The 23,619-nt window shown below is 51.9% G+C and overlaps 1 protein-coding gene and 1 pseudogene across 1 annotated transcript in view; both read left to right on the top strand.

The window, feature by feature from the left end:
- Nucleotides 1-1,545: 1,545 nt before the first annotated feature.
- GPR152 (G protein-coupled receptor 152) overlaps nucleotides 1,546-23,619 on the top strand; it is a 118,921-nt gene continuing 96,847 nt past the window's right edge. Inside the window, exon 1 of the mRNA XM_050956388.1 lies at nucleotides 1,546-1,620. The gene's annotated coding sequence lies outside the window, so the exon portion shown is untranslated. The remainder of the gene's footprint in view (nucleotides 1,621-23,619) is intronic.
- Nucleotides 12,768-13,736, top strand: LOC127052633 (probable G-protein coupled receptor 152; annotated as a pseudogene).

Raw genomic sequence — 23,619 nt, 5'->3', positions numbered from 1 at the left:
ACCGGAGCTGTGGACCAACAGACCCTCCGCAGGCATGCCTGCGGCAAGTCAACCGGAGCCGTCTGCCACTTCTTCAATAATCCTGGCACCCTAGGCGATTGCTTAGACTGCCTAAATGGTAGCGCCGGCCCTGATTGTTCCTGCTGGTGCAGGAGCACAGGACTGTGAGAGAATTCAGTAAATAAACAGGACTGCACCAGGGAAATGCAGCTGGAAATAACCCGGCAAGGCCCCAAATACTGGGGGGTGGAGCAAACTCTGAGAGAAACCTGGTCTCATTGCACTGCTGTCCCCCCACCTGCAGCCGCGGTTTCTAACAGGCACTAAGCGAGGATCCTGCGGGCTGAGCTTCCCTTTGACTGCTCAGTTACCAAACCCATCTGCTCCCCCTCACCCACCCACACACCCACACACCAGGATCTGATTCTCAGAAATGCTCTCTCTTCCTTTAACCCAAACCCACATTTTCTCCCCAAAATAACCCTATCTCAGCATGCCTCTCTCTATCACTGGTTGCTGAGCAACACATGTTTTTTCTCTTCCTTTTCTCCCTCTGCTCTCAGCCCGCAACTCAGATCAGCGTGCTCCCCGGGCCAGGGCCAACTCCCTTGTTTAACCCCACACTTATCACCTGGAGCCAATCCCTGACAGTGATCAAAACCTCCTGCCCCAATTTTGCCCTAGGCTTTGTAGCCAGGCAGCGTTTGCAGCTGCGGTTTCCCAGTCTTGCTGGTCGGCAGTTTTCTTTAACCACATACCTGCTAGGGTGGCAAATCTTAACTCACCGCCCTCAGGACCCCCAAAGGAGAGGAGAGGAGCAGGCGGCAGACCGGCAGCACCTCCAGGACCCATCTGAGATCAGTCCCATCCCATCCCTCCCTTCCCCCATGCTGGGTGCTGTACAATCATCCTGTGAGACAGCCACTGCCCCAAAGAGCTTACAGTCTTAACAGACCACCCAGAAACAGGGTGGGAGAGGAAAATGAGGTGCAGGGCTGAGAAGTGACTTGATCCTAGTTACCCAGTAGGTCAAGGACAGAGCAGGTCTTCTGGCTCCCAGTCCAGTGCTCTATCCACTAGGAGACACTGCCTCTTAACTCATGTTATTCCCCAACTCTCCCAGACAAGACACTTGGTCACAACAGACTGTCCCTGCAGACATGCACTCCTAACCCTGTGAATTCCCCACCCCGAGATGGCAGGTGCCCTGTCCCTGTCCTTAGGGGCCATCCTTGGGCTTTCACTTGACAGAGTCTGCAGCCATGGGTGAAGCTAGCTGGACAGGTGAGGGCAGGATCCCAGGCTGGACGTCAGCTCTTCCCGACCCGACTGGGCCCAAAGGGCCTGAGACTTGGGGGTGGGGCCTGGAGGTGGGCTGTGGCAAGCGCTAGTTGGACTGCCACAGGGTTAGATGGTATCTGCCTCCCCTCCCCACTGGCTCACTCCATGTGCTTCCACCTCCCACCCCTCCCCTGCTTCTTCCTCCTTTGCCATCGAGATAAATCAGCGTCCTGCTCCTGTTGGCTTTCCTCCTTCTCCACAGACCGGGCAGCAATTGGACACCAGGCGGGGGCTCACTCCATCCTAACCCCTGCCTGACTCTCGCTGCAGACACTTCGGGTAGGTCCTACTTTATCCCCCCTTCCCATGGGTGACCTCCCAGCCTTTGGTGGCAGGTTGCAGGGGGGACTGAGACTCACACTTCATTAATGGCACTAATTAGCTGGCACCGGACCCTGCCTGGCTGGTCCTGCAGCCTTGTCTTGCTCTGAGGGGCTGGATATGACCCGGGAGCGTGTGACTGATGCCCAGGTGGCCCTGCCCATGGTCTCCATCTCAGGGACAGATGGTACAATTTGGTACTGGTGGGCACTGTGCCAACATGAGAGAGGGAATATCTTCTCCCAGCCTCAGAGTCAGGTCTTGGGGAGATCCCTGACCAAGGAGACAAGTTCTGCTGGGTCTCAGCCTGTTGGTACCAGTCTGAGCAGAGGGGCACTGGGGGCAGAGCCCAAGCCCCAGTGCCATGAGCTGCATGTCATGGCAATGTCCAGGCCCATCAGGCTGCAGCTGTGTGCTGTGGCAGTCAGAGGGAGCCGTCCCTTCCCTCCCTCCACTCTAGGCAAAGTCTCTCTCTCCCTGACACTCCATCCCTACCCCCTCCAGTCCTGTCCGTTTCCCCCAGGGGCAGATCACCTCTCCCTGGGGGCAGTTATGGGGCCTGATTCCCAATGGGGTAACCTTGGAACAGGGCAGGCAAGCAGCACAGGGGAACAATGACTAGCGTGGGTGCAGGGATGGATAGCAGCCACCCTCCTGGACAGACCCTCTGCTGAGCTGGCCCCCTTTCCCAGAGGAGGGGAGCAGTAGTGCCTGGATTTCTGATTGCCCCCCTGCAGGGTTATCAGGGAGGTGCTGGGGGTCATTAACCCTACTAGCTTCCATGGGGAGGCTCTGATGGGGCATAGGGTGAGGCCTCTGGGTCATGTTCTTTGAGCCAGGGATGGTGAGCAGATGACAAAAATCAGTCCCTGTGCCTTGCACAGATGGACCCTGCACCCAGATGGAATGAGCGGGCACTGGGTAGCCGAACAGGGCTGGTGCAAGGATATTTTGCACCCTAGGCGAAACATCCACCTTGTGCCCCCCCCTTCCCCTCTCCCTCCCCTCTCCCTGGATCTTCGCTTATTATAAACTTTAAAAAATGAATGGAGTGGAGTCACATCTTATGTCGCTGCCAGCCTGGGGTTCCGTTCACTCGGCTGGCAGCAGGCTGAGTGGGCCGGCAGCCGGGACCCCGATTGGCAGGAGCTGGTGGATGGAACCCCAGACCGGAATCCCAGGCCGGCTGCCAGGAACTGGTGGACGGAATCCCAGACCGGCAGCGGGCTGAGCAACTAAGCAATTGGTACCACTTCCAGTCTGGGGTCCCGGCGGCCAGCCCCGCTCAGCCTGCTGATGGTCTGGGGTTCCATTCACCCTGGCTGGCAGGAAGCTGAGCAGGGCCAGCAGCTGAGACCCTGGCTAGCAGTGGTCTGAGTGGGCTGAGTGGGGTCAGCGGCTGGGACCCCAGCTGGCAGCAGGCTGAGTGGTCTGAGTGGGGTCAGCAGCTGGAATCTCAACTGGTAACAGGCTGTGTGGGGTCAGCAGCTGGGACCCCGGCTGGCAGTGGGCTGAGCTGGCTGAATGAGGTCAGCAGCTGGGACCCCGGCTGGCAGGAGCTGGCGGATGGAACCCCAGACCTGTAGTGGGTTCAGCGATGGCTGGGACCCATAGCCCATTAAAAAAAAATTGGCTCACATCCCACCTCTAGTGTATACAGTGTATACGGTATATACTGTGTGTACTGTACTTTATGGTAATTTTCACTATATGCGATTTTCCTCTTACACACTGACCTTAAAACCTAACCCCTGTGTAAGATGTGACTCCACTGTAGTGTAAAAAAAATTGGGGCACTGCTTTTTGGTGCCCCTAAAACTTTGCACCCTAGGCGGCCGCCTAGTTCTCCTAGTGGTTACACCGGTCCTGTAGCCAGGGCTGGCGCCCTCAGCAGCAGCTGTCATGCCAATCAGAACTGCCTCACCCTCTCTCTGGAAGAAGCAGGATGGGCTGAGAGCAGGTGCGGGAAGAGCGGACCTAGATGCAGACCAAGGGAAAGGGATAGTGGCTGGATGGAGAGAGGGTGAAATGTGGGAGGGAAGGAGGGGAAGCCCCATACCAACCCCTCCTGCTCTGGCTCAGGAAGGCGGCCCCTGCCCCAAGATGGGGAACCCCTGCAAGCCGTCCTTGGGCACCTCTCCATCCAGGACCTTGTGCCTCCTGCTGCTGCAGTCCTCCCACCCACAGGAGACCTCACTTAGCACGGTGGCAGGGCAGCCCCTGCTCTCCAGAGGGGGAAATTGATTCACAGTGTTCATCTGGCCCATCAGCAGCAGACCTGGGGATAGGACCCAGGAGTCCTGACCACACCCTCCCCTCAATCCTATCACCACTGCTCGCTTACTGTTAGTGGCTAGGTTTCTCTGTTCTCCATACCTTGGGCACCCCCTCACTGGGCCAACGGTCCCTGACTGGCAGATCTATGCTGCCCCACAATGGGAGGGAGGGAGTGGGTCAGAGCTACTCTGTGCTATCCAGCTGGGAGCTAGTTAGAGCAGCCCTGAGGCTGCACAGCCTAGCACACACAGAGCCAGTCTCAGATCAGGGCCCCGCTGTGCCAAGGGCTGCACAGGGTAAGAGACAGTCCCTGCCACAAAGAGCTCATGGTTTAACTGGACAAAGGACGGCCCATCATTCCCTATGGTTGCCTGTGGGAGAGGCAGATATTGAAGCCAGATCTCCTGGGTCCCATCCCAGTGCATCAGCCGCAAGCCCAGCTGCCCCCGTCACGCTGTCTGGAATGGCTCATGAGTGCCAACCTCAGGGCAGGCTGTCAAACACAGGGCAGACACCTCAAACTGGTGGAGTATCTATCATTAGATTTCACCAAGTTCCAAATGTAATCTCCTGGATCACTATACCAGTGTTCCCTCAGAGTCACAGAAAGTCCTCAGACGCTCCACTCTATCTTGTCACCCAGACAAACTGGACTTAGTGATAAATGGTCACTTACACCAAAAATCACAGGTTGCTCCCAGTCCCAAGAGACCAGTCACTTACTCCAGATCAATTGGTACCCTAGATCTTACACCAAAGACAATGCCCTGCAATAAACTATCTAAAGGTTTATCAACTAGAAAAGAGAAATAAGGGAGTTATATACAGGTTCAAGTAAAGCAGATGTAAGCAGTCTGAATGAGCTCTCCCCTGACATCTAGTGGTGAGCTGTGGAAAAAGACTTCACAATCAGCTCTCGTTTGCATGGACACACACACCCTGCCTAGGCGCTCAGCATGATGGGATTGCTTCGCCAAATGATTACTTGATGGTGGTGTTGGATCCTCAGTCTCCTTGTTATTGGGGAAGGAGTAATAAAGCATTGTTAACCTTGTTGTGTGAACTGAGGGCAGCAGAACTGTACCTGACATACCCTGATGGAGGGACTCACCCTCAAGTGAAATACATTTGCTAGGCAAGGGACATCGATTCCAAACTCTAGGGAGTTGAAAGAGTAGGGATAAGAATGGGGGTGGTTTTTTGGGTTAATTAGTCTAATAGTCCTAGTTCTGTGATTTCAAGTTCTTATTTGAACCTAGATTTGTTGGGGGGGATTGTGTGATAGTATAAGAAAAATGAAGTGTTTTAGTTTTTAAGTGTTAGAGCTGTTTTGACACACTGTCTCTATTGCACAAGTTTCTCCAGTATCCACTAGTAGTGAGGCTCCCTCATTAACAGCTGAAATTACTGAGAGTTGTGTTGGTGGGGGGGGGGGTCAAGATATCTTGGCAAGCGGCCAGCAGGATGATGGGTGAATATTTGTATGTAAGGTGCCTTCTTCTGCTCCCCACACACACACACATATGGGGGGGGAGGAACTCTGTGATGAATCTCTGGACTCATGGGGCTCCACTGGCTAAGGACAGCAACTGTGAGTGGGGTACAAAGAAGGGATGGGCACGTTCAAAGCACTTTTGGGTTGTTGGACATAAGAACCTCAGGACACTGACCAACTTACTTGGGGGTGGGTTGTTTGTGTTTATGAACCCTAGTTGTGGTGTTTTCCCAAATTAATTCTTAGTTATTTCCTCCCTATTAAAAGTTTTTGCTACATTCCAGCTCTGTGCTTGTGAGAGGGGACGTATTGCCTCTTAGGCCTGGTCTACACTACGCGTTTATACCAAATTTAGCAGCGTTAAACCGATTTAACCCTGCACCCGTCCACACAACAAAGCCCTTTATATCAAAATAAAGGGCTCTTAAAACCGATTTCTGTACTCCTCCTCGACGAGGGGAGTAGCACTGAAATAGGTATTGCCATGTCGGATTAGGGTTAGTGTGGCCGCAATTTGACGGTATTGGCCTCTGGGCAGTATCTCACAGTGCACCATTGTGACCACTCTGGAAAGCCATCTGAACTTGGATGCACTGGCCAGGTAGACAGGAAAAGCCTCTCAAACTTTTGAATTTCATTTCCTGTTTGGCCAGTGTGGAGAGCTCACAAGCACAGGTGACCACGCAGAGCTCATCAGCACAGGTAACAATGCAGTCTCCTGAGAATCGAAAAAGAGCTCCAGCAGGGACTGCTCGGGAGGTACTGGATCTGATCGCTGTATGGAGAGAGGATTCCATGCTAACAGAACTCCATTCCAAAAGACAAAATGAAAAAACATTTGAAAAAATTTCCAAGGCCATGAGGCAGAGAGGCCACACCAGGGACTCAGTACAGTGCTGTGTGAAAGTTAAGGACCTCAGACAAGCCTACCAGAAAACCAAAGAAGCAAACAGAAGGTCCGGCGCAGGGCCAAAAACATGCTGCTTCTACGCTGAGCTGCATGCAATTCTAGGGGGGTTCACCACCACTACTCCACCCCTGTCCGTGGATTCCAAGGTAGGGGTAGAAATCTCAGCCATAGCTGAGGATTCTGCAGATGGGGAAGATGAGGAGGAGGAAGAGGAGGACGAGCTTGCAGAGAGCACATAGCACTCCATTCTCCCCAACAGCTAGGAGCTTTTTCTCACCCTGACGGAATTACCCTCCCAGCCCTCCCAAGCCACTGTCCCAGACAATGAAGCCATGGAAGGGACCTCTGGTGAGTGTACCTTTGTAAATATAAAATATGGTTTAAAAGCAAGCATTTTTTAATGATTAATTTGCCCTGTGGACTTGGGATGCATTCATGGCCAGTAAAGTTACTGGAAAAATCTGTTAACATGTCTGGGGATGGAGCGGAAATCCTCCAGGAACATCTCCATGAAGCTCTCCTGGAGGTACTCCAAAAGCCTTTGCAGAAGGTTTCTGGGCAGGGCAGCCTTATTCCGTCCTCCACGGTAGGACACTTGACCACGCCATGCATGTAGCAAGTAATCTGGTATCATTGCATGACAAAGCCTAGCTGCATTTGGTTTCAGTATTTGCTGGCATTCAACAACATCCATTCTTTATCTCGCTGTGTTAGCCTCAGGAGAGTGATATCGTTCATGGTAACCTGGTTGAAATAGGAGAATTTAATTAAGGGGACAGAGATGGCCATTCCTACTGGGCTGTTTGCCTGTGGCTTAAAAGAAATCCTTCCCTACAGCTAGCCAAGCGGGGGTAAGGGGGGAGGGGTGATTGGTGCTGAGCTTTTTCACGTTTGGCTAGCAGGGATCTTCCCTGCTACCAGCCACGCAGTGGGGAGGAGAGTGATTAGCAGCGATCTTCCATGATACCAGCCACAAGACTGGGGAGGGATAAAGCTATCATCCCAGAGAATTGGATGGGGGTAGTTCTGGTGCTGCACATGAACAGGAAAGAAGCAGCACTCAACGGGCTTTACTTGCTATTTGGGAAAGGAGGGCACTGCATATATGAAGGCTGCAGAAGCCGAAAAACAATGGCTTACCATGGCTGCATGCAAGCCGAATTCTGATGCCCGGACCTGCGTCTGTGATCTCTAACACCAAAGCCACAGGCACTCAATATTAAGATGCAAAATGCGACCTTGTAGTGAGATCATAAGTGCTATGTAAAGTGAATAGTGTTTTTCACCGTGAAAGAGTATAACCATTGTTCTGTAAAATGTATCTTTTTAAATATTTCTCTCTCTTTTTTCCCTCCCTCCTGCAGCTGCAAATTTTTCAAGTCTCCCTCCTCCATCCCGAAGGCTATCTCAGAGAAGGCGGCGGAAAAAAAAAGACACGAGACAAAATGTTCTTGGAAATCATGGAAGTGAGTCACAATGAAAAAGCTCATCTGAATGAGTGGAAGAACGTGGTATCAAAGGACAGGAAAGATGCCAGTGACCATGAGGACAGGAGGGACCAACGTGAGGATAGGAGGTACGAACGTGAGGAGAGGAGGGAAGCTCGAGATGAGAGGTGGTGGCAGGAAGATCTGAGGTGTCGAGATGCAACTCTGGGGCTGCTGCATGATCAAACGGAAATGCTTCAGTGTCTGGTGGAACTTCAGGAACGGCAGCAGGATCACAGAGTGCCGCTGCAGCCCCAGTATAACCTCCTTCCCCCCTCACCATGTTCCTTAGCCTCCTCACCCACCGGACGACTAAGAATGCATGGGGAGGGAGGCTCCGTGCACCCGCCCACTCCACCCCAGTGGACAGCCCAATCAAAATGCTGTCATTATTTTGAAATTTTTTTTAGTGACCTTCTCCTTCCCTCCTATCCTCCTCCCAAACCCCACCCGGGATACCTTGTCAGTTCTCGCCCTCTTTTTATAATTAATTAATAAAGAATAAATGATTTTTAAACGAGAGTGATTTTATTTCCTTAGGAAGCAAGCAGTAATCGAAGGGGGAGGGTGGGTGGCGTACAGGGAATGAGTCAATCAAGGGGGAGAGGGGTTTCATCAAGGAGAAACAAACACAACAGTCACTCCGTACCCTGGCCCGTGATGAAATTGGTTTTCAAAGCTTCTCTGATGTGTACCGCTTCCTGGTGTGCTCTTCTAATCGCCCTGGTGTCTTGCTGCACGTAATCAGCGGCCAGGTGATTTGCCTCAGCCTCCGACCCCACCATAAAGGTCTCCCCCTTATTCTCACTGAGACTGTGGAGCACACAGCAAGCAGCAATAACAATGGGAACATTGGTTTGGCTGAAGTCTGAGCGAGTCAGTAATGTGCGCCAGTGTGCCTTTAAACGGCCAAGTGCACATTCTACCACCATTCTGCACTTGCTCAGCCTATAGTTGAACAACTCCTGACTGCTGTCCAGGCTGCCTGTGTATGGCTTCATGAGCCATGGTATTAAGAGGTAGGCTGAGTCCCCCAGGATAACTACAGGCATTTCAACATCCCCAACTGTTAATTTCTGGTCTGGGAAGTAATTCCCTTGCTGGAGTCGTTTAAACAGAGTAGTGTTCCTGAAGACGTGAGCATCATGAACCCTTCCTGGCCATCCCACGTGGATGTTGGTGAAACATCCTTTGTGATCCACCAGTGCTTGCAGCACCATGGAAAAGTACCCCTTTCAGTTTATGTACTGGGTGCCCTGGTGCTCCGGTGCCAAGATAAGGATATGGGTTCCATCTATTGCCCCACCACAGTTAGGGAATCCCATTGCAGCAAAGCCATCCACTATGACCTGCACATTTCCCAGAGTCACAACCTTTCGTAGCAGCAGCTTAATGATTGCTTTGGCTACTTGCATCACAGCAGCCCCCACAGTAGATTTGCCCACTCCAAATTGATTCTCGACTGACCGGTAGCTGTCTGGCATTGCGAGCTTCCAGAGGGCTATCGCCATTCGCTTCTCAACTGTGAGGGCTGCTCTCATCTTGGTATTCTGGCGTTTCAGGGCAGGGGAAAGCAAGTCACAAAGTTCCATGAAAGTGCCCTTATGCATGCGAAAGTTTCGCAGCCACTGGGAATCGTCCCACACCTGCAACACTATGCGGTCTCACCAGTCTGTGCTTGTTTCCCGGGCCCAAAATTGGCGTTCAATGGCTAGAACCTGCCCCATTACCAGCAGGATCTCTAAAGCATAGGGGCCCACGGTTTGAGAGAATTCTGTGTCCATGTCCTCATCACTCTCATTGCCGTGCTGCTGTAGCCACCTCATCCTCGAACTGGTTTTGCAGATCCTGGTTCAGCATTGACTGCACGAGAATGCGCGAGGTGTTTACAACGTCCATGATTGCTGTCTTGAGCTGAGCAGGGTCCACGCTTGCCGTGCTGCACAGTTCACCCAGGGAAAAAGGCGCAAAATGGTTGTCTGCTACTTGCACGGAGGGAAGGGTGAGGCTGTACCCAGAACCACCCTTGACAATGTTTTTTGCCCCATCAGGCACTGGGATCTCAGCCCAGAATTCCAATGGGCAGGGGAGACTGCAGGAACTATGGGATAGCTATGGGATAGCTACCCACAGTGCAATGCTCTGGAAATTAACACTAGCCTCGGTACATGGATGCACACCGCCGAATTAATGTGCTTAGTATGGCCGCGTGCACTCGACTTTATACAATCTGTTTTAAAAAAGCAGTTTCTGTAAAATCGGAATAATCTCATAGTGTAGACATACCCTTAGAGGCACCCGGGAGGTGGTGTGTAATTGTCCCAGGTCACTGGGTGAGGGCTCGAGCCACTTTTGGTTGTATTGTTGAAAAGGAAGCCCTAGATACTGAACCCGGCCCTTGCTGCTGATGGCTCCACCTGGCAAAAGCACCAGCACAAACATGTACACACCAATGAGTTACCATCTAAATCCTAAGAGTGACAGAGTTGTCGAGAGCTGTCATTTCAAAGAGTCTTTCAGGGCAGATCCAGGAAGTAGCCCAGGGGTTCTCTGGCTTCAGAGTTAAAAAAACAAAAAAGAAGATGGAAAATTTTCCTTTGGCTTAAATTCATCCATTCAGCTTCCAAGCCCATATGACCAGCTTCCTGGCACCATAGCATTTCCCAGGTCTGACAGAGCCATTAATGAATCATTTGTATTGTGAGGTTCCATGATTCCCCATCTGGAGGGATAGAAGGGGTAGGGCATGAGAACGATTCCCAGGCCTGAGTGCACAAGCTCAGGCCAAACATTTTCAAAGTTATAAAGTAAAATGTACATATTTCTTCGTAGCATGGAGTGCCACCATGGCAAGTGAGATGAATGTAGGCAGCGACTCACAAGCATTTCACAGAGGCTAAACACTAAATATATTCTTGTAAAACTAATCCCTGTTTTGAGCAAAACTACTGTACAGGTGTGACCTGATCTGGGCTCCAGCTGCAAGAGTGTCAGTTCTTTGCTAACATCAGCAGCCTGGGCAAGAGCTGGCATCTGGCCTGCCAGGGTCACACCCGCTGGCATTTCTATGACATGACCGGTGTCTGCGGCAGTGGAGTGGAGGGGTTGTTCTCGGCGTGTGGTGAGGAGGGGACAGAAACCCTGTGAGGCTGCAGGCTCTGGGCCCCCATGGTCTCATGGATCCATAGATTGGAAAGGCAAAAGGGAGTGCTGTGATCATCCAGTCCAACACCCTCTTCCCACCCCTTGGTGACACAGCCTAGGAGCGTCCCACACATCAGACCCAGAACTCCATGGCAAATGCCCCAGCCTCTCCCCGGGCTCCGGGAGTTCTTCCCCTCCCCATTGTCCACAGCCTTGTTGCTTCCAGGCAGCTCATCAGGGGCAGCCTGCCAAGGCTCAGCTCATGAGGCACATTCTGATCCAACCAAGGGATGGGGAAATCTTAGCTGACAGCAGAAGCAGTGGCATGAGGCCACGACCAGCACAGATTAGCCTGCCTTGCCTCACCATAGCCTGGGAAAGGACACCTCCCCCCTCAATGGAGATGAGAGCTAGAGAGCTCCAGTGAGGTCTCCCCCGACTGTTGGGATACAAGGCCTCCCAGGGGCTCAGATTAGACAGCTCAGTCACTGCCTCGGGGAAAAATACCTTGATCTGCTGCCAGGGAGGCAGGCATAAGTCTGTCTAAGCGTAGAAGGAGGCACGAAAGAGAAACTGAGTCTGCAAACTAGGATTTGCACACGGTGAGACCCAGGGTTCCATATGTCCAGTGGCAGGGAGTTCCATAGGACTCATTCACAGTGCCGTCATCCTACAGGACCATGGTAGTATGTATGGGCATCTCTCCGGGATCCCTGGGAGTACATATCCTGCGAAGGTTGGGGTGGTGCATTTGCAGCAATCTGTATGGCTGTACAGTCAGGCAGCTGTGCTACAGCTGGAATCTTTTCACATCTGCTCCCAGTCAAAATAAGCCAGGCTGCAATGGCTGGATCCCTCTAGACAGGTCCATGTCCCTAGGACGGAGCGACCTCTGCTGGCCAGGGAGCATTTTGAGACAACATGGTTATTTGAGTACCATAACGAGTGGGGTGGTAATGCAGCCCAGTGGATCAGGATTCAGGGACCCATCTCTGCCCCCAAATCAGTGGGTGATCTCGAGTAACTCGTTTCCCACCTCTCTCTGCCTCAGTTTCCTCTCTCAAACTAACTCTCTGTGGGTTGTTGTTTAGATTGAGAGTTTTTAAGGGCAGGGACTGTCTCTCTGGAACATACCTGGTTCAGTCGGGTGCAGATCTCAGCTGAGGTATTAGCACAATGCCATTGACAAGGTAAATGTTCATTCCTAAATCTGACAGCTATCCTGTAGGGGCCCCAAAGGGGCTGGCAAACCAGTTAATCCCACAGGCATCAGAGCGAAAAGGGTGGTGCTGTTGAATTGAAACCCCTGAGGAACCAAAAGTATGCAGGATCCATGACCGGAGCAGCTGGCTGCATCAAAGCAGCTGGGAATAGAACTCAGGAGTACTGACTTTCCCCACCCCCAACACCTTCCTTCTCAAGTCATGTGCCAGCCTCTTCCTGACAGTGAGTTGGGGAAAAGTCCCCCTGGAGACAACGGTCTGATTACTATTCCTAGCACTTGGAGAGTGTGCGATAGACAGGCCCTCCTGCAAAGTGCTGTCAAGGTATATAGACTCAGAGTGAGGAAGGGAAACTGAGGCACCAGGGGGCCATTACTTGCTTAAGGTGGCCCAGGCCAGTGGCAGAACTAGGTCTCCATCTGCTGATCTAGCCACTGGACCACACTTCCCCTGCAGGAGATGAAGCTGGTAGTGCCCATGTCCTAGGGGCAGTGGTTGGGAGAGAAGCCCAGTGCCCACATCCTTTCCATTGGCAGGCTGGCTCGCCTGACGCTGCCCTCGCTGAGACTGCTGGGAGTGGTGGATGGAGCCATTTAACATCTCACAGTCCAACTGGACGCAACCCTTTATACCGGCATCATGGCGAGCAGCCTTCCTGATCACCACGCTGGCCATCGGGCTGCCAGCCAAAACATTCATCTTCTGGCTGACAGGGTGGCGGCTGCAGCGCCGGGGCCTGTCCATCTTCATCCTAAGCCTGGCCACCTCTGACTTCCTCTTCCTCTCCATCACGGTCATGCAGATCATGGAGACCTTGCTGGACGACAACTGGGTGCTGGGCACCCCCATGTGCCACCTGCGTACTTCCTCTACGACTTGAGCTACCACTGCAGCCTCTTCCTGCTGGCCGCCCTCAGCGTGGACCGCTGCCTGCTGGCGCTGCTGCCCCTCTGGTACCGCTGCCACTGCCCCCTGCGGCTCTCCTGCTACATCTGCTTGGGGGCCTGGCTGGTGGCCGCCCTGCTCACCATCAAGGGCTTCGTATTCACCGACGTCGTCCTGTATCCAGATGGGATGCTCGCCTGCTCCAGCAACTGGGGAAAATATGAGTGGCCCCTGCGCCTCCTGGAGGGGCTGCTAGAGGGACTCTTCCCCTTCGTCTTCATGGTGACCACCCATGTCGCCACCTTGTCCTGCACCTTCCGGCGCCACACCCGGCCCCCCAGCAAGTTCTACCACATGATGGCTGCCACCCTGTCAGCCTATGTGCTGCTCAACCTCCCCTTCCAGATCGTCCAGCTGCTCTTCCTGGTCTCCTGGGAGCACAAGGAGTTCAACAATCACGTGTCCTCCTTCATGGTCTACTTTGGCTACCTGATCAATCTCAACAGCAGCATCAACCCTCTCATCTACATCATCTTCGGCTCCAACATCTGCACGGCTGCAGCCGCCACACGACCTCCTCCCTTGCCATGGCCATCACTGAGGAGCAAGGGAAGAGCCCTCGGGACACGCCCAGCACGTCTTTCTCAGCTTAGCCTTGCCAGCAAGGCCCTGTTCTTCTCTCCCTCCATGGCCCAGACTCTGCTCTAGCAAAGTTTCAGTTACCAGTCGAGTGATCACTGGCTCCCCTCACAGGGCCTGGCCACAATGGGGGGGCAGGGTCTGTGCACAATTGTAGGTTCACTAGTGCAAAGACTTGTGTAAATTGGTGCAAGGTATGGGTTTGGTCAGGAGCAACCAGTTCCTGGAAGCTACCAGGAGAAGTCACACCAGTGCCAAGGCCCAATTTGCCCCATTTCCCCAGCCTAGACTAGCTCCCAAGAGGACAGATCCTCAGCAGATGCAAAGCAGGCCCAGCTCCACACGAGTCAATGGCCCAGGAACACCTGGCCCTAGGCAAGGCAATGTAAACACTGACGTGGCTGCAGCTGCCAACCCACAGATGCCAGGAGACACTGTGGTGAAGGGTTGCTTTGCAATCTTGCCTTTAGGTGTGGCTCCAAGGTCACTGTGTTCTAATACAGTGGCTGTTCTGTACATTACAGCCAGATACCCAGTGCTGAGGGTACAGTGCCCCCCTAACTCGGTCCCCCTGGGCACCTGCAGCCTGACTGTTCTGACGTGCTGAAAGCAGGCCCAGGCTCCTCTTAGCCCACATGACTATGACACAGAAGCTGCAGCCCAAGTGTATGTTGGGGGGGGGGGGGGGCTGCATCAGAACCACACACCCGAAGGGTCGGAATTAAGTCCACAGGGCTGTCCTGGGGATCCCATCTTCCCAAACCCATCAGGGGGCAGGTACTGCTCCCCCCTCCACTCCATGGGGGCAGGACACAACAAAGAGGGCCACACCCCATGGCTTTAATTCTGACCCCTTGGCCATGTGGTTCTTTAATTCTGACCTTCCCCCACACACAGACAGAGCTCCCCCCAGTTGCCCCAGCAGGGTGTCCAGTGTGTGGGCCTGGCCACCTGCCAGCACCTCCTGCTTAGGGACTCAGAGCCACCTTTGCCCCCACCAGGCAGGAGTGGGGTAAGAGAGGTGCCCTGGAGTTGCCCTGAGCTCATGTCAGCCCAGGGCTCCCAGGTGAGTGACCGCAGGTAGGGGCATGGGGGACCAAGAGGAGAAGGCTTCCCCCTGCTGAGCAATCTCAGCCACACTGACACTGGGCAAGGGGGCTGAGAGCAGCATCACAAGGTGTTGGAGGGGGAAGCGATTTTCTCCTACCCCCAGCTGGGGGCTTGCCCACATTTCCAGGGAGCTGCCCAATTGCATGGCAAAAGGGGAATCCATCGGGGGCCTTGGGATCCAGACCCCAATTAGTCTGGATCTGCCCCATGACCCCAGCAGGATGAGACAAGGGCTGCAAATTCATTCCTGGAGTGAAGAATGAGGAAGCAGGACAACAGCCCTGTCGTAAACAGATAGTAGGGTTTAATAGAACAGAAGTACTTCATATCTCTTTTGCCTGGAAAGGGTTAACAAGATCAGTGAGCCTGGCTGTCACCTGACCAGAGGACTAATCAGGGGACAAGATACTTTCAAATCTTGAGGGAGGCAAGTTTTTGTGTGTGCTGTTAGTGTTTGGTTGTTGTTTACTCTGGGGGCTCAGAGAAACCAGACGCGCAACCAGGTTTCTCTCCAATACAAGCTCTTATAAGTTCAGACTAGTGAGTACTAGGTAGATAAAGCGAGTTAGGCTTATGTTTGTTTTCTTTATTTGCAAATGTGTATTTGGCTGGAAAGAGTTCAAATTTGTATTTTGCTGAAAGGATTTTAATTTGTACTTGTATACTTAGGCTGGGAGGGTATTCCCAGTGTCTATAGCTGAAAGACCCTGTAACATATTCCATCTTAAATTTACAAAGATAATTTTTACTGTCTTTTCTTTCTTTAATTAAAAGTTTCTTGTTTAAGAACCTGATTGTTTTTTTTATTCTGGTGTGAGACCCCAGGGGACAGGGTCTGGATCCACCAGGGAATTGGTGGGGAGAAAGGTTAATTTCTTTCTGTGTTAGGATTACTGTCTCTCTCAGGGACAGTCTGGGAGGAGGAGAGAGAAGGAGGGGGAAAGGAGAATTTTCCTCTCTGTTTTAAAATTCAAGGAGTTTGAATCACAGTGATCTTCCAGGGTAACCCAGGGAGGGGAAGCCTGGGAGAGGCAACGGTGAGGGAAAGGGTTTACTTTCCTTGTGTTGAGATCCAGAGGGACTGGGTCTTGGGGGTCCCCGGGCAAGGTTTTGGGGGGGACCAGATTGTACCAGGCACTGGAATTCCTGGTTGGTGGCAGCACTACAGATTCTAAGCTGGTAATTGAGCTTAGAGGAATTCATGCTGGTACCCCATCTTTTGTACGCTAAGGTTCAGAGTGGGGAATTATACCATGACAAGCCCCTCTTTCCCACACAGGCCATTGGCAGGAGTGATTGAACCCGTGACCTTGGGAGCTAAAAGCATAAACCTCAACTGCTTGAGCTAACCTCCCCACTCTGGGAAGGGAGGGGTTGCTACTAAAAGTAATTTTCCCTCTGCTGATACTCACCCCTTCTTGTCAACTGTTTGAAATGGGCCACCTTGATTGCATTGGCCTCATTAGCACTACAAAAGTAATTCCCTTCTCCCCCTTGGGATTCACCCCTTCTTGTCAACTGTTGAGAATAGGCCACTTCCACCTTAATTGAATAGATTTGTTAGCACTGACTCTCCACCCACCCCCCTTGGTAAGGCAACTCCCATCTTTTCATGTGCTATAATATATATTCTGCTTACTGTGTTTTTCACTTCATGCATCTGATGAAGTGGTTTTTAGCCAACAAAAGCTTATACCCCAATAAATTTGTTAGTCTCTTAGGTGCCACAAGGACTCCTCGTTGTTTTTGCTGAGACAGACTAACACAGCTGCCCCTCTGAAATCTGCCCCCTGCTCTGTTAGCAGAGGTGGAGCAGGCCCAGCAAGCTGTAGCTAAGGCCCACGCACCCCAGCAAGAGCAGAGCACCATGGAGAACGGGCCTGAGTCACAACTGCTCCCCACAGTCCAATTCCACTCCCCTCCTTGGGGCCACATTCTGCCCCCTGCATCCCACAGGCCACCAGTCACCTCCTGCAGTCACAGTTGCTGCAACTTCACATCCCCATCTGAGGGCTCTTTTTACCCAGCGGTGCCAAGCTAGGGTGGGGACCCCATCTGTGTGTGTCCTGGACTGTAAGCAGGAGTGAAAGTAGAAATAGGAACTGTCATAAACAGATAGCTAAGGGTTAATGTCTCTTTCACCTGGAAAGGAGTAACCTGAAACACCTGACCAGAGGACCAATCAGGAAACAAGACTTTTTCAAATCTGGGTGGAGGGAAGTTTTGGGTGTGAGTTCTTTGTGTAATGTCTGACCCTCTCGGCTCTGAGAGTGATCTCTCTCTATCTCCAGCTTTCTAATCTTCTGTTTCCAAGCTGTAAGTACAAAAATAGTAAGACAATAGGTTTATATTGTTTTTTTTTTGTTTTGTTTTTACATGTGTGTAGTTGCTGGAATGTTTAAATTGTATTCTTTTTGGATAAGGCTGTTTATTCATTTTTTCCCTTTAAGCAATTGACCCTGTATATTGCCACCTTGATACAGAGACTATATATTATGTATTTTTTCTTTCTTTTTATAAAGCTTTCTTTTTAAGACCTGTTGAAGTTTTTCTTTAGTGGGGACTCCAGGGAATTAAGTCTGCAGCTCACCAGGGAATTGGTGGGAGGAAGAAGTCAGGGGGAAAATCTCTTTGTGTTAGATTTACTAAGCCTGACTTTGCATACCCTCTGGGTGAGGGGGGGAAGAGAGATTAGCTCTCTTGGTACTTGTGTTTCCAGGACTGGAAACAGGGAGGGTGGAGTCCCACTGTTTAGATTCACGGAGCTTGCTTCTGTATATCTCTCCAGGAATCCAGGGAGGGAACACCTGGAGGGGAGGAGGGGGAAGGGAAATGGTTTATTCCCCTTTGTTGTGAGACTCAAGGTATCTGAGTCTTTGGGTCCCCCAGGGAAGGTTTTGGGGAGACCACAGTGAGCTAGACACTGTATAAATCCCTGGCTGGTTGCAGCTTTACCAGGTCCAAGCTGGTAACTAAGCTTGGAGGTTTTCATGCTAACACCCATATTTTGGACGCTAAGGTCCAAATCTGGGAGAAAATGTTATGACAGGGACTTAGTGGCACAGGGCTGGACTGGGGCCAGTTCTGGCCCCTGGATGGGGCGGGGCCTCAGGCGGAAGGGGCAGGGATGGGGGGTCAGAGCCAGCCTCAACCCAGCCCCGTGCCAGTAAGTCCCTATTTCTAAGTGCCCTCCCCCTGGTAGCAGCAGCAGCAGCAGGGGACTCCAGTAGCAGTTTAAAGGGCCCAGGGCTCAGCCTTCACTACCGCCCCAGGCCCTCTGAACTGCTGCCGGAGCCCCCGGCTGCCGCTGCTACCTCAGGGCTCTGGCAGCAGGGCTCCAGTGGCTATTTAAAGGCCCAGGACTCCCCTGCTTCTGCTGCCCCGGCCCTTTAAATAGCCCCTGGAGCCCTGGGGTAGCAGCGGCGGGGCTCTGGCAGCTATTTAAAGGGCCCAGGGCAGTAGAGGCAGTGGGAGCCCCAGCCCTTTAAATAACCCCCAGAACTCCGCTGCTGCTACTCCAAGTTCCAGCAACAGGGTTCTGGTGGCAATTTAAAGAGTCTGGGCTCCAGCCGCTGCTGGGAGCCCCAGGCCCTTTAAATTGCTGCTTGGGGAAGCCAGGCCGCCCCAGTACGACGCACTGGCTCTTGTCGGTATGCCATTCTGGGGCGTAACGGCTTACTTTCAGCTCTGGCTTCAAGGAGACTGGGATCATCCATTGCATTTGCTATACTGCCATGTCCAGCACCAGTGGATTTGGTGGCTATGTGGCTCGGAGTGACTGGTACAGATGCTGCTTGGCCACCTGCTGCACCCCATATGCTAGTAAGCTTTTGCTCTGTTCTAAGGCCGCTGCACCAATCCAGCTAGGGAGGGGGTAGCATTAAAGCTGCTGTCACCCTCAGGGAGGAGGGATCATCTGTCAGTCGTGAGAGGGACATCCTGTGTTTGACGGCCCACAGCGAGTCTGTCCCCTGTTAGCCAGGCTCCGCGAGGAGTGCTGAGACCTGTGGATATGCCATAAGGCATCACCCTCGAGCTGAATTGAGCTGTCCCATCATACATTGCTCTGCATCATGGCCCTCCTCCCATATCAGTACTTTGAGGGGGTCACCTTCCTCTCCAGCTACAGTGGTGGGAGCCATCCTACACAGTGTCCTTTCCCCCCCAAATTCTAAGCCCCCTGCTGCCCCCTTTGCCCCATAGGCACGGTGTTCCCTGCCTTTGAGATTGAAGTGTACAAGATCACCGGGCGCATGGACTATCCCCGCTACCCCGAATGGGAGCTCTCAGCCATTGTGCATCCCAAGCTGCAGGTGGATATGGGCTGAGAATAGGGTGGTCCCAGCCCCTGCATTGTTGTTCTCTCTGGGAGGCAGAGCTCACAGCTGTAGCTCCAGAATGCCCACAAAGTCAGCCTGGCAACAACAAGGACTGACTCACCGGCCAAGATTCTCCCCCAGCCCTTCTCTGAGCTCAGGGCAGAGCGGGGGGGTGGCTTTAAACCACCTCTGTGCCCTGCATTGTGGGCTGTGTGCCTGGCCCCTGGTGTGGGTCAAAGCAGCCCAGGGGGCTGGGAGCAGGGCTCTTACACCCAGCTCTAGAGCAGCTGGGACATCTCCGCTCCTGTTTCTTCTACTGAGTGGCACAAAGGGGCCTTAGTGCTACTGGACTCCAAAGGCTCCGCCATGGCAAGGCAGTGCCAGAGTTAGCGCCCAAGCTCAGTGGGATGAAGCTGGGTTTACATTGGGGCATGGGGTGAGTGGAGTTGATTCCATGATCTTGGTTATGCAGCCCTCGGGCTCAAGGGAGCTGTAGACTGTAGCAATACAGCACCAGGCTGGGTGACACTGGACAGCCAGGAGATGAGTTGAAGTGGGCTTGGTTCACAAGGCACTGTGACCTGCATGGGGTTTTGCCACATGTCTAATAAAATGTTTGGTTACCAGAAGGTAATTCCAGGACAGCTGAGTGGTGAACAGCGGAGGCTAACAGAGGAAGTTTGCCGGGGATCTGTCCTAGAGGAGGTAAGCTAAATGCTGCATTAGGAGGGCTGTGTTGGTGAGTATCTGAGTGTCTGTTGCAGGGGACAGTTTGTCAGTTTGACCGTGTGCTTGATTGTTTGTTTGAAAAGTGTGTATTGGGAGTGCTTTGTTCCATGTGGGCCTTGAGTGGGCCTGACTGTTATAAAAGCAGCTAGCAGCGAACAAGCTGAGTGGTGAACAGCGGAGGCTAACAGAGGGAGTTCGCCTGGGAAGAGCCCACTGAGGCTTTCATCTCATGGGCTTCTGTGAGTTGCTGCAACAGCTGATGAAGCTCTTAGAAGGAAGAAATTATGGAAGGTGAGCATTCAGCTGTTGTAACCTGTACAGGTTGTGCCATGTTTGTCTTTCTTCCACAGTGTTGCCGGCAGATAACTGCCTGAGGCCAAGCAACAGCGGGGGGGTCCATTGCCTGGTGTGCCGCGCCAATAAACACACCAGGGTGGAGAAGCAAACCAAGTTTATCTGAGATCTCAAAGCGGTGCAGGGAGAATGACTCAAGTCAAGCACGTCTAAAACAAGCAGTCTGTTCCTTTATATCCATGAGAACTTTTCTTGCTGACTAGCAATCCCCCGTTTCCCCTCCCTCTTCTGTCCAGCTGCAGCATTCTCTTCTCACACATTTCTTTGTTTTTTCCCCTCCCTCTCCCCCTTTCTGCTGCAGAGACATGTATGCTGTATCTAAAAGTGGCCTTGAAACTTGCTTTAGCCTAGCTTCAATGTATTACAGCAGAGAACTGGCTGTTACAACCCAAAACTAACTGCTAACATTACATTTTTGCAACTATTAGTACACAAGGTTACACAAAGTGTTGAACATGGAGGAACAATGGTTCACTAAGGCCTACAACAGGAGGGCTTCATTGACACTTGTGATCTACCACTTTCCTGAGTTACCTAGATTTATACCTGGTGACACCAAGAACAGGACAGAAGCGACTTTGTCTGTATAAAGTGCAAGCTGGTCTCCATATTGGAAGAGAAGGTTCGCAGTCTGCAGCAACAAGTATCGACCCTGCATTGCATAAGAGAAAATGAAAATTTTCTGGACAGATGTCAGGATATGCTTCTACAGGCACAACGTCTTGAAGAATCGGAGCAGGCTGTGCAGAGGGGAGAGAGGGACAGTGAAGACATTTGGCAGCATGTGACCTCCAGAAGAAGAAAGAGGAGCGTCCATTTACCAGCAATGGAGATACAGATGAGCAACCGTTTTCATGTTCTTTCCACAGGTACTAATGCAGAGAGTGTACTAGATGATACACCTGAGGGAAGGGAGCAGAAGGAGACTCCACCGATTGGAAGGCATGAGATGCACTGTCCTAGGGATGAGGGTTCCACGACCACCCTTCCCAAGAGAAGGAGGAGGGTGGTGGTGGTTGGGGACTCTCTCCTCAGAGGGACTGAGTCATCTATCTGCCGCCCCGACCGAGTAAACCGAGAGGTCTGCTGCTTGCCAGGAGCTAGGATTCATGATGTGACGGAGAGACTGCCGAGACTCATCAGGCCCTGGGATCACTACCCTTTCCTGCTTCTCCATGTGGGCACCAATGATACTGCCAAGAATGACCTCGAGCGGATCACTGCAGACTACGTGGCTCTGGGAAGAAGGATAAAGGAGTTTGAGGCACAAGTAGTGTTCTCGTCCATTCTTCCTGTGCAGGGAAAAGACCTGGGCAGGGATCATCAAATTGTGGAAGTCAATGAATGGTTACGCAAGTGGTGTCGGAGAGAAGGCTTTGGATTCTTCGACCATGGGATAATGTTCCAAGAAGGAGGAGTGCTAGGCAGAGACGAGCTCCACCTAATGAAGAGAGAAAAGAACATCTTCGCAAGCAGGCTGGCTAACCTAGTGAGGAAGGCTTTAAATTAGGTTCACTGGGAGAAGGAGACCAATGCCCTGAGGTAAGTGGGGAAATAGGATACCAGGAGGAAGCACGAGCAGGAGAGTGCAAGAGGGGAGGACTCCTGTCTCAGACCGAGAAAGCGGGACAATCGGCGAGTTATCTTAAGTGTCTCTACACAAATGCAAGAAGCATGGGAAACAAGCAGGGAGAACTGGAAGTCCTGTCACAGCCAAGGAACTATGAAGTGATTGAAATAACAGAGACTTGGTGGGATAACTCACATGACTGGAGTACTGTCATGGATGGATATAAACTGTTCAGGAAGGACAGGCAGGGCAGAAAAGGTGGGAGAGTTGCATTATATGTAAGAGAGCAGTCTGACTGCTCAGAGCTCCGGTATGAAACTGCAGAAAAACCTGAGAGTCGTTGGATTAAGTTTAGAAGTGTAAGCAACAAGGGTGATGTCATGGTGGGAGTCTGCTATAGACCACCAGACTAGGGGGATGAGGTGGACGAGGCTTTCTTCCAGCAACTAGCAGAAGTTATTAGAGTGCAGGCCCTGGTTCTCATGGGAGACTTTAATCACCCTGACATCTGCTGGGAGAGAAATACAGCAGTGCACAGACAATCCGGGAAGTTTTTGGAAAGTGTTGGGGACAATTTCCTGGTGCAAGAGCTGGAGGAACCAACTAGGGGCAGAGCTCTTCTTGATCTGCTGCTCACAGAGAAGAGTTAGTAGGGGAAGCAAAAGTGGATGGGAACCTGGGAAGCAGTGACCATGAGAGGGTCGAGTTCAGGATCCTGACACAAGGAAGAAAGGAGAGCAGCAGAATATGGACCCTGGACTGCAGAAAAGCAGACTTTGACTCCCTCAGGGAACTGTGGAAGTAGGGAAAGAATTGACAAGGATTTGTAGGGGATCTTAATGCATATCAGTCTGTTAGCAAGAGTCAGGCTAGCAGTTAACAAGAGTTAGGCCAGCTGTAACCCTAATGACATGAGACTTGTAGAAGCGAGGATGGTGTGAGGCGAGTGGGAAAGAACTGTGTGAGATGTTGTCACGACCTTGCACTGATAACCAAATATGTAGACTGGCATCTTCTAGAAGTGAGAAAAATAAGACAGCAGGATGGCCTATGTATAAACAAAATGCAGCTGTTGCTTATTATTGTCTGGATTATTGCTTGTTATTGTCTGTAACAAAGGTATAAATGCTTGCTGTAATTGTTTACCTGTTGAGAGACCTGTCTGGGACTGGGGTGACCCTGTGTCCTAGGGCACTCCCTCCCTCTATTGCAATTGCTGGAGAAATAATAAAGTATTTGATTTTGCTGCACCCAAACAAAAAGCAAGAACTGAGTTTTTCTCCGACAATTTGGGGGCTCGTCCAGGATGGCAACGCCTACTGAGACAAAGGCAGCTGCTACGGATCGTTCCCCTTTGAACCCCATGGTGCCACAAGAGAGGTATGAGACCTTTTGAAATCTCTATTGGGGTGTCGTTGGAGGACTGTCCTTGGGGCCTTCTGTCTCTGTTGGGCTCACGCCATCTGAACTTATTGACTGTGCAGCAAGATCAGATGCAGAGTGGTTTTGGGGAAAGGCCCCAACAAGGTTAGTTTATAGCAGTACTGGGGAACTGCTTGGTTGACCAACAAGGTAATGCATAGGGAAACGCATTAGGTAATGCATAGGGAAATGCATTAGGTAATGCATCAGTGCTGAGGGGTTTTTACCGCCTCGAGAGGTTGTCATACCGCCTCATGGTATTGGGTCCGGACGTAAGGTACAGATGCATCGTGGTATTTGGAAATAAAGGCCTTGGTGTGTGTGTGTGTGTGTTTGTGTACACCAGTGTGAATGACTGTTACCAGAAGACACCCAGAGTACCCTGTGAAGCGA

This window comes from Gopherus flavomarginatus, chromosome 5 (assembly GCF_025201925.1).
Source record: "Gopherus flavomarginatus isolate rGopFla2 chromosome 5, rGopFla2.mat.asm, whole genome shotgun sequence".
Classification (NCBI taxonomy): Eukaryota; Metazoa; Chordata; order Testudines; family Testudinidae; genus Gopherus; species Gopherus flavomarginatus.
Note: the sequence above shows the minus strand (reverse complement) of the source record. Positions and strands in the feature narration are given on the sequence as shown.